A 12086-nucleotide genomic window follows, 5' to 3' on the forward strand; every position below is an offset into this window, starting at 1 on the left:
AGGACAAGCAAGTGACCTTTTGACTCAAGTTTAGACAAATGTGAATGTAAAATGAGATGTGAAGCAATGATGGACTATGTGAGACCCAAGGACAGGTTGAATGCTAGATGAAACTTGAAGAAACAACCTAGGAAGCTCAAGTATTCCGAAACTGATTTCTTTTGTTTGTTGGACTCTGAAATTTTCTTGCAATTTTGAACACAGACGTGACTTTATACTTCACAGACGCGGTTTCCGGACACAGACGCTACTCTGTCTAACCCAAACGCGCTTCTGCGATTTTCTTGTTTATGTTTGCTGGACTGTAAAGATTTTTGCAATTCTGGACACATACGCGACTGTATACAGCACAGACGCTGTTATCTGACACAGACGGGTTTATATTCAACACAGATGCTGTTATAAACACAGACGCTATTCTGCCCTTCACAGACACGTTTATATGACTCAGACGCAGTTAAAACAGACACAGACGCGTTTCTGTAAAATTTGTGCAATTTTTTCCAATCTGTGAAGTCGTTTTGTTGTGACCAAATCTGACTTGTTTGACTGTTTTTCGTGACAAGAGGACACAGTGTTGATGAGGACTCAATGTTTGCAAGTGTTTAGACTCCAAAATGACTCCAAGAAAAGAGTGTTGTTTGATGTAAAATTGTTTTGCATACACTTGAAGACACAAAAGACACAATGTTTTGTTGTTTGGTCTTGATTGTTTGAATGTTTAACATAAGTCAAGCACAATTCTTATGGCTGGCCAAGACAATAGTTGTTGATCCCACATGGGGTTTTACCCCCGAGGCTACGCTATTCAGAGCGGATACTTAGATGCTTGACCTCACTGGCTCCACCCTCGGCACTCACTTCTCGGGTCAGCCAAGCATCAGTCCCCATGAAAACTCCCCATGGCGAACTTTGTATCTCTACTAAGAATCGTATGTGTGTGGGCCGCTACCAGAGGTCCGACCTCCTGCCCCAACAACTAGAAGGATTTGGGCCTCTAAAACAAAATGGTGCCAGTAAGGGCATCCGCTCGTGTGGCCATACATGCGGCACTTTCAGCTCTGTAAATACAGAAGGCTCCCAGCCGGTAGGGGTTACGCCCTACAAATGATCAAATAAATTTGATCAAACGGGTTTATGGGGAGACATAGTGTCGGTATGAACTAATCAGCACACGTTATCCATAGTTTTCACCATGAATACATTTGATTATAGTGGTTTGGATGAGGTGGGTTTTCCTCGCTACCACTTGGGTCGTTCTCTTCTCACTAGTAGTCCTAATGACCACACGGGAAGACAGGCCCTCTAAAGATTAAACAAAAAGAGCCTATTGCTCAAGACACAAAAGACAATGATTAAATTTTAGTGCACCAATGGAAGTGTTTGCTATTCTATGAAAACAAGGCACACAATAAAAATTCAAAACCCTAGCCAAGGACCTGCAACAAAAGTTGTTAGTAGTTTGGGTTGTTTGACATAATCACCCCTTCCTGCAAACACACAAGTTAGGTACATTTTAAAAACCCAAAAGATTTTGTGACATAGGGGCCTTCAACAAAACGTTTTTTTTTTTTTTTTCTTCCAAGACAAGCTGCACCAATTTAGTTAGCTAGATCTGAAAGTGTTAGTCCGAAAATAAACCAGATTTGAAACCTTAAGTACAAAATCCGAAAATCGAATCAATGAAAACTTCAAAATTCTGAAATAGTAAATACACAGACGCTGTTACCCTCAACACAGACGCGCCTGGATAACACAGACGCGCCTAAAAATCACAGACGCTCCTTTCCGACACAGACGCGGGTGAATGCAACACAGACATGCTCCTGTAACATAGACGCGCTTCTGTAATACAGACGAGGATAGAAAAGACACAGACACACCTATCCCAGAACCTGCAAAACGAAATATTGACAAAACACAGACGTGGATAAAGTTGTCACAGATGCGCCTGAAAATCAAAAACGCGATCCGAAAGTGCACAAACGCGAAAATACCAAAAAATGTTGCCGAAAATGTCCGATCTGCAACTTCAAAAACACAAGATTTGCAACAAGGAGGTTAAATGCAAAGGGACAAGAGTCCCACCACGCGTGCCAAAATGTATATGGTGAAAATGGATAACAATAATAACAAGATTGAAAGGCTAAATAGATTCAACCACAAAACCCTAGCCTAACAACAACAAAGATCCACCATAACATATGAAGATTACCTAAGACAATGCAAATCACATGAAATCACAAAGATTATACCATCACATGTCCAATAGGGTTTTTGATCTCCATTCTTCCTATCTCCATTGATCTTGCTTGATATATTTGCTCTCAGATTTTATGTGCACAAGAGCTCAACAAAGAACAGAATGTGGTTGCAAGTAGAATTGTAGTGTAGTCAAGATGATCATTAGGATGATTGATTAGGATGCATAGAACGATTAGCATGAATAGAATGATTAGGATGATTAGGGTTCGATAATAAAGGAAGCATCTCCTTATATAGAAGACACTATATGAAATGGAGGGATAAGATTGAGAGGTGTAAAAGGAGGTCGGCTATGATTAGAGGGTAGGTAAAAGAAATAATAAAATAATGAAAGGGGTAGGTAGTGTATGAATTAAGAGATGAATGACATGTGTCATGGGTAGAAAAGGCTAATGAATTAATTAAATAAATAAAGATTTATTTAATTAATAGAAGAAGTAGGATAATTAAATAAATAAGATATTTATTTAATTTAGGAAAATGATAATTTAAATAAATAAATGTATTTATTTAAATGAGAAATAAGGCTAGAAGAGGATAAATGAATTAATTAAATAAATAAAGATTTATTTAATTAATAGAAGAATTAAGCTTAGATAATTAAATAAATAAAATATTTATTTAATTAGACATGACAATTTTAGGTGTCTACATCGGTTAAACACAGTAAGACACCAGACACCATCAACTGATAAGTCTGAATACTTCAAATACGATCAATATGCAACATCAACTTCACCCATAAACATATGCATGTGGTATGCTAGTAATACCATAACCTATTAACTCTGCATGCATAATCTTTCAACCAAATACTTCATAAACATCACATGAAAAATGCATAACACATAACATACAAATTTTTCACCTGGAAACCCAAATGGGAAAAACCACGGTGGGGATGAATACCCACAAGCTTGTTTTTGAACTCTTTTGAAGCTTGCTCTGTTAGGAGCCTAGTCTGGTTAAAGACTTTACAATAAGGTTTTGCTAGGAACCGATCCTGTTAGAGATCACTCAGTTAAGGGATGGCTATATACCCCGTTAAAGGTTGAAACCCTGTTAGAGGTTACCTCGCTAGAGGATTTGAAGAACTCAATGATCTTGAGTCACCTGGTTACAGGTTTTACAATAAGCCTGTTAAAGCTACCCGGTAAAGGATTTTCCGATTGTTGAAATGGTTAGAAGACAACATGTAAAACTACAATATGATAACAACACTACATGCCAAGGCAGATCCTTTTCGTATCCTCTACTCTATAATCACACTCTGTAGTTTCGCTCTTACTGGTCTGACAAGTATCAAGTATCTCTTCACTCGGATACACACACACAACATTTGCCAACAATTTTACAGTAACAAACATCGTTGACCTTATAGACAACAGATAGGTCGATAGCATAAACCCTAAACCCTAAACATCTTAGGTTTACAACACAGGCGGTCCAATCCTAACCGTCCAAACATATTTGCATAGAGCATTACAATTTCAAACAGATTACAAGACAAGCTGCATCGTTCATTCATCACCGCTCATGGGAATCAGTAACCCATCACACTCTCTTCGCATACCACTAAGAAGAATGATCATTCCTGAGGTAGACTTAAAATGCAGTTAATCTTCTCATGCAAGATCCTCAAGGAAATCCTTCACGCGCACAAAGCTGACGTGGCACCTCGATCACATCTCTTAGCTAACTCATCACAGAGCATCATCGATTGCATTGCACAAGCCAGATCACCAAACCGATAAGCATAGAGTTGAGACTACTAACTGGTAGTCATACTTAGTGAAACCCTGACACCGGTTCACTGCATCTCCTCATACCAATTCACATGAACTTTATTGACATCAATGACAACATACATTATCATCATATCAACATACCGGTTCATCATATGCCAATGATATCCAACAATCTCCCCCTTTGACATTGATGACAATACTCAGTGTAGCATTGCAACTGAAAACCTCATAGACCAGTGTATCTGCATCATCAGATACCTTCTCCTCATACATCAGATATCTTCTCCCCATACATCAGATATCTTCTCCCCCTTTGACAACAATGCCAAAGTGGAGGCACAAGCTTCCAAAATCTACTATGCTGCTCCCCCTAAGGAGTAGCATCCTTCAACACATAAATCCTGATGAATTTGTCACTATAGTACTTGATTGATGCAAAGCACATATCTTTTAGTTGACTTAATGAAGGGGTAGAACCCCAAATTCACCTCTCAAATAGGTAAATGTAGTCTTCAGTAAGGGCTTAGTGAATATATCTACTAGCTGCTCCTTACTGGAAACATGCTGTAGTACAACCTCCTTATTCTAAACTTTCTCTCTCAAGAAGTGATATTTAAGCTCAATGTGCTTAGTTCTAGCATGAAATACCAAATTTTTGGAAATATTTATTGTACTTGTGTTGTCACAAAATATATTCACTGGTTCAGATACAGGTACATTGAAACCTTCCAACACATGCTTCATCCAAATTGCTTGAGTGCAGTTCATAAATGCTACCACATATTCTGCTTCAGCTGTAGATTGATAAGTACAACTCTGCTTCTTACTTGTCCATGATACTAATCTTCCATTGAGAAAGAACACTCCACCGGTTGTGCTCTTCCGGTCGTTAACATTACCTACCCAATCGGCATCAGTATATACCTTGAGATTATAGTCACCATTATATGGATACCACAATCCATAATCAATTGTTCCTTTCAGATATCTAAGAATCCTTTTGACAACTACAAAGTGGGATTCTCTTGGACATTTCGGAAAATGAGCTACTATGCCCACTACATGAGCAATATTTGGTCTGCTGTGCACCACATAGTGCAGCTTACCGATCATTGACCAATACTCCTTCTCATTCACCAGTGCTGAATCATCTTCCTTAGTCAGTTTACAACCAGTCACCATCGGTGTACCAACTGGTTTTCTTTCCTCCATGCCAAAAGTCTTCAATACCTCTTTGACATACTTGGACTGCGTAATAAAAATACCCTCTTTCATTTGCTGAATCTGTAAACCAATGAAGAACTTTATCTCTCCTATTAAAGACATCTCAAATTATTTCTTCATTTCATCTGCAAACGCATGACTCATTTTATCATCTCCTCCAAAGATTATGTCATCCACAAACACTTCATAGATCAGAATCTGATCACCTTCTGATTTCAAGTAGATGTTGCTATCTTCACTCGTCCTCTAAAATCCAATCTTCACAAGATGAGAGTGTAATCTTTCATACCATGCCCTAGGTGCCCGTTTCAGCCCATATAGGGCTTTGTGTAATCTACACACCATGTCACTATCTTCTGATAAGGCAAGCCCATCTGGTTGCTCTATATATACTTCTTCTTCAAGGATTCCATTCAGAAAAGCAGACTTCACATCCATCTAATAAACCTTAAATCCCTTAAATGCTGCAAATGCAAGTAGCATTCGAACACCTTCTAGTCTAGCCACAGGAGCAAAAGTTTCTCCATAGTCTTCTCCTTCCTCCGTAGTGTATCCTTTGCATATAAGCCTAGCCTTGTTCCTTACAATTGTGCCTTCTGCATTCAACTTATTCCTGAAGACCCATTTGGTACCTATGACATTTTTATGTTCTGGCTTGGGCACCAAAGACCATGTTGCATTCTTTTCTATGTGGTCTAGCTCCTCTAACATTGCTTTAATCCAATATCCATCTGTAAGAGCTTCTCTGGAAGTCTTGGGTTCAAATTCAGAAATCATGCAAGAGTTCTCCTTCACTTTTCTTCTTGTGAGTATCTCTACATCTTTATCTCCTATGATTTGCTTCGGATCATGATGTAGCTTCACATATCTAGGAATGACTCTAGCCCGATCTGCTAGCTTTTCTTCTTCTTCATCACTAACCTCTTCTTCTTCTCTTACTACAGCTTCTATTGGTACAAGGAACACTGGGATCTTTACAAGTTTCTTTCTTAACCAGTTCCCAGAAAGCTATAACCGGTTCATCTTCCACTTCTTCGCTGCATGTTTCCTCAGGTTCCTCAGGGGATTCATCAACCTTGACATTGATGATGAATAATGATGAACAACAGATACCCTAACCGGTACTGAGAGGGGGGTGGGGGTGAATCAATACAGATAAAAACTCTCAACAACTTATCTAGCTAAAACAATATCAACTGGTTATCACCATTACTGAACTTAACCATGGCAATATAGGTTAAACACTGTAAGACACTAGACACCATAAACTGATAAGTCTGAATACTTCAAATATGATTAATATACAACATCAACTTCACCCATAAACATATGCATATGGTACGCTAGTAATACCATAACATGTTAACTCTGCATGCATAATCTTTCAACTAAATACTTCATAAACATCACATGAAAAATGTATAACACATGACACACAAATTTTTCACGTGGAAACCCAAATGGGAAAAACCACGGTGGGAGTGAATACCCACAAGCTTGTTTTGAATTCTTTTGAAGCTCGCTCTGTTAGGAGCCTAGTCCGATTAAAGACTTTACAATAAGGTTTTGTTAGGAACCGATCATGTTAGAGATCACCCAGTTAAGGGATGGCTATATACCCTGTTAAAGGTTGAAACCCTGTTAAAGGTTACCTCGCTATAGGATTTAAAGAACCCAATGATCTTGAGTCAGCTGGTTACAGGTTTTACAATAAGCCTGTTAAAGCTACCTGGTAAAGGGATTTTCCAACTGTTGAGATGGTTAGAAGACAACAGGTAAAACTACGATATGATAACAACACTATATGCCAAGGCAGATCCTTTTCGTATCCTCTACTCTGCAATCACACTTTGCAGTTTCCCTCTTATTGGTCTGGCAAGTATCAAGTATCTCTTCACTCAGATACACACACACAACATTTGCCAACAACTTTTCAATACAAACATCATCGACCTTATAGACAATAGATAGGTCGGTAACATAAACCCTAAACCCTAAACATCTTAGGTTTACAACGCAGGCGGTCCCATCCTAACCGTCCAAACATATTGCATAGAGAATTACAATTTCAAATAGATCACAAGTCAATCTGCATCGTTCATTCATCACTGCTCATGGGAATTAGTAACCCATCATGCTTTCTTCTTATGCCACTAAGAAGAATGATCATTCCCGAGGTAGACTTCAAACACGGTCGATCTTCTTATGCCTCAATCCTTCATGCGCACAAAGCTTACGTGGCACCTCGATCACAGAGTATCATCAGTTCATCACACAAGCTAGATCGCCAAACCGATAACCATAGAGCTGAGACTACCGACCGGTAATCACACTTAGTGAAACCTTGACACTGGTTCACTGAATCTCCTCATACCTCTTCATACCGGTTCACCTGAACTTATTGACATCAATGACAACATACATTATCATCATATCAATCATACCGGTTCATCATATGCCAATGATATCCAACAATTGATACTTTCAACAATCTTCTGTATTCTATTGTTGTAGCACTTGAGAGCTTTGCTCTTAGTGGAATATCCCAGAAATATTCCTTCATCATATTTTGCATCAAATTTGCTCAAATGCTCACCTCTCTTGATATAGCACTTACTACCAAACACTTTAAAGTAACTCACAGTGGGAGTTTTCCCGGTCCAATACTCGTAAGGGGTTTTATCTTTACCTTTCTTGATGAGTACCCGGTTCATAGTGTAGACTGTAGTGCTCACCGCTTCTCTCCAAAAAGTTGAGCAACCTTTCCTTGGATCAACATTGTTCTAGCCGCTTCAACTATAGTCCTATTATTTCTTTCTGCTATGCCATTCTGTTGTGGTGTCCTTGGGGCAGACAACTGCCTCTTGATACCGTTATCTTCACAGTACTTATTGAATTCATCAGAAGTGAATTCTCCTCCTTGATCAGTTCTCAGGTATTTTATCTTTTTATCACTTTCTTTTTCTACTAATGCTCAGAAAACTTTGAACTTTCCAAATGCTTCAGACTTGTCTTTCAAGAATGTGACCCACATCATTCTTGAGCAGTCATCAGTAAGAATCATAAAATACCTATCTCCCTAAATACTTCTAGTTTTCATAGGACCACACAAATCAGTACGCACAAGTTCGAGTAAATTTTCTACTGAGAAAGACTTACCTTTAAAAGTTGAGGAAGACATCTTCCCAAGTTGACATTCTCCGCACAAAGAATTCTCAGGTTTGTTCAGCAACGGTAATCCTCTTACTGCCTTGATCTTACTAGTTTTAACAATATTGTCAAAGTTCATATGACAAAGTCTCCTATGCCATATCCAACTGTCATCAAACTTAGCCATTAGACACCAAATTATCTTTGCATTCAACTGAAATAGGTTACCTCGGGTCTTCTTACTAGTGGCAATAAGTTCACCACTCTTCCCAATTATATTGTAGACTCCGCCTTTGAATTTCAGAACTAATCCTTTGTCATTCAGCTGAGCAACACTCAACAGGTTATGCTTAAGACCTTCTACCCAGTAGACATCATCTACACTTCTCTTTCCATTTAGTGAGATGGATCCTTTACCTTTTACCAAGCATGGTGCATCGTTGCCAAATCTGACAACACCTCCATCATATTCCTCTAGAGACAAAAACTTTCTCCGATCGCCAATCATATGATGAGAACAACCCTTATCAATTATCCACTCATTGGAGTTGTCAATGCGAGAGACAAGAGATTTCTTGTCAGACATTTCTTCCTTTACTGCTACAAACACTATGTCTTCATTTTCTTCATCCTTTGATTCTTCATCAGTGACACCTTCATCCACATCAACTAGACAATTTCTTATGTTTCCTCTTTTATACTTTCTGAACATCTCCTGTTTATCCTTATTGTCATTGTTAGGACAATTAACAACTATATGTCCTATCTTGTTGCAGGAAAAACATTTCCAAGGAAGTTTACCTCTATACTTTCCAGTTCCCTTCGGAAGTCTTTTAGCAAGAAGAGCTTCAAACTCCATTAGAATCTCTTCATCGTCCATATCTCTGCATTGTCTGGACTCATAACTGGTACTAGTTTCTTTTCCTTTTCTAGATGGTATAGTAGATTCTTTAAAGGCCAACTCAGTCTTCTGAACACTACCATCATAGCTATTCAATTCATATGTAGTTAATTTTGCAATGATAGAATCTAAGGATACCTTGGTTTTATCAATAGACCTTAGTTCCTGGATAGCAACAACTCTGATTGCATAGACTGGTAACAATGATCTAAGAACTTTACTAACAACAGTGGCATCTTCAATCGTTCCACCAACACTTTTGATATCTCCAACTACTGTCTTAATCCTAATGCCATATTGCTGAATGGTCTCTCCTTCAAGCATCCTCATGTCTTCAAATTTCCCTCTAAGAATTTCTTCCTTAGCTTGCTTTACATGCTCATCACCACCATAAATGTTTTCCAGTGCATCCCATACCTCCTTAGGAGTGTCCTTGTCTTGTACGTCAATAAACTCAATATCCGACAGGCTGCTGATAAGGGCTTCCATGACTTACCCATTTTCCTGAATCTCTCTCTTTTGATCATCGGTCAGAGTGCTAGTGGGAATCACATAGGCATTCTCAACATAGCTCTTGTGTTGAGAACCCATACTCTTGATGTAAATCTTCATTCTATCCTTCCACATCTTCAAGTTATCTCTATTGAACTTAGGACCTTCCCTCTTCATCATTACAACAAGATCTTTTACCTCAAGCGGTTAAGCTTATATCACCGAGGACTTGGAGTCGCTCTGATACCAATTGATGAATAATGATGAATATCGGATACCCCAACCAGTACTAAGAGGGGGGGGGTGAATCAGTACAGGAAAAAACTCTCTTTACCACTTATCTAGCTAAAACAATACCAACCGGTTGCCACCATTACTGAACTTAACCATGGCAATACCAGTTAAACACAGTAAGACACTAGACAACATAAACTGATAAGTTTGAATACTTCAAATACGATCAATATGCAACATCAACTTCACCCATAAACATATGCATGTGGTATGCTAGTAATACCATAACCTATTAACTATCCATGCATAATATTTCAACCAAATACTTCATAAACATCACATGAAAAATGCATAACACATAACACATAACACATAGATTTTTCACGTGGAAACCCAAATGGGAAAAACCACAGTGGGGATGAATACCCACAAGCTTGTTTTTGAACTCTTTTGAAGCTCGCCCTATTAGGAGCCTAGTCCGGTTAAGACTTTACAATAAGGTTCTGCTAGGAACCGATCCTATTAGAGATCACCCGGTTAAGGGATGGCTATATACCCTGTTAAAGGTTGAAACCTAGTTAGAGGTTACCTCGCTAGAGGATTTGAAGAACTCAATGATCTTGAGTCACCTGGTTACAGGTTTTACAATAAGCCTGTTAAAGCTACTCGGTAAAGGGATTTTCCGACTGTTGAAATGGTTAGAAGACAACAGGTAAAACTAGGATCTGATAACAACACTACATGCCAAGGCAGATCCTTTTCGTATCCTCTACTCTGCAATCACACTTTGCAGTTTCCCTCTTACTGGTCTGGCAAGTATCAAGTATCTCTTCACTCGGATACACACTCACAACATTTGCCAACAACTTTACAATAACAAACATTGTCGACCTTATAGACAACAAATAGGTCAGTAGCATAAACCATAAACTCTTAACATCTTAGGTTTACAACACAAGCGGTCCAATCCGAACCATCCAAACATATTTGCATAGAGCATTACAATTTCAAACAGATCACAAGACAATCTGCATCGTTCATTCATCACCACTCATGGGAATCAGTAACCCATCACGCTCTCTTCGCATACCACTAAGAAGAATGATCATTCTCGAGGTAGACTTCAAATGCAGTTAATCTTCTCATGCAAGATCCTCAAGGAAATCCTTCACGCGCACAAAGCTGACGTGCCACCTCGTTCACATCTCTTATCTAACTCATCACAGAGTATCATCGGTTGCATCACACAAGCTGGATCACCAAACCGATAACCATAGAGCTGAGACTACCAACCGGTAGTCATACTTAGTGAAACCCTAACACCAGTTCACTGCATCTCCTCATACCGGTTCACATGAACTTTATTGACATCAATGACAACATACATTATCATCATATCAACATACTGGTTCATCATATTCCAATGATATCCAACACTATATACATTACCATCATTAGGGATTGTTAGGCCCACACTCAGACCTATGAAGCTAGGTCGAGTTGAGGCCTGGTACATGCATCAAACAAAACACGAAACACCTGCACACATACACATCCATGTATACATATGACAAATAGGGTTAGTAACAATAACCATTTCTCAAATATAATCATATGAACATATGTTAGTAAATAATAAACCATCATAGACATAAAACATCATGTAACATATAGCCATAAGGGATTATAGCATAAAATCCTAATATCATCATAAGTCCTCATGGGCATAAAACATGATAACCATAATACTTCATCTCACATCTAATCATCAAGTTACCATAAACATTATACCCGAATATTTCATTGTTACATCCTCAATATATACAAATCACTAGGAAAACATAATTATAAGCATAACCCTAATATCACCAATCGCTCCTAAAAATATAAATCCATTATACATACACAACCTTTCTATAAATCAACTAAGTATGCCTAACCTAATAGACAATATGCAACTAAAGACAACAAGAGTCAAACAAATCATAGTCAAGAACAAACATAGAAAGGGTTACCCTAGAACATAGTTCATTTCCCAAAAGAGATCACAAAGAAAACATGATTAGAAAATC

This window comes from Cryptomeria japonica, chromosome 3 (assembly GCF_030272615.1).
Source record: "Cryptomeria japonica chromosome 3, Sugi_1.0, whole genome shotgun sequence".
Classification (NCBI taxonomy): domain Eukaryota; kingdom Viridiplantae; phylum Streptophyta; class Pinopsida; order Cupressales; family Cupressaceae; genus Cryptomeria; species Cryptomeria japonica.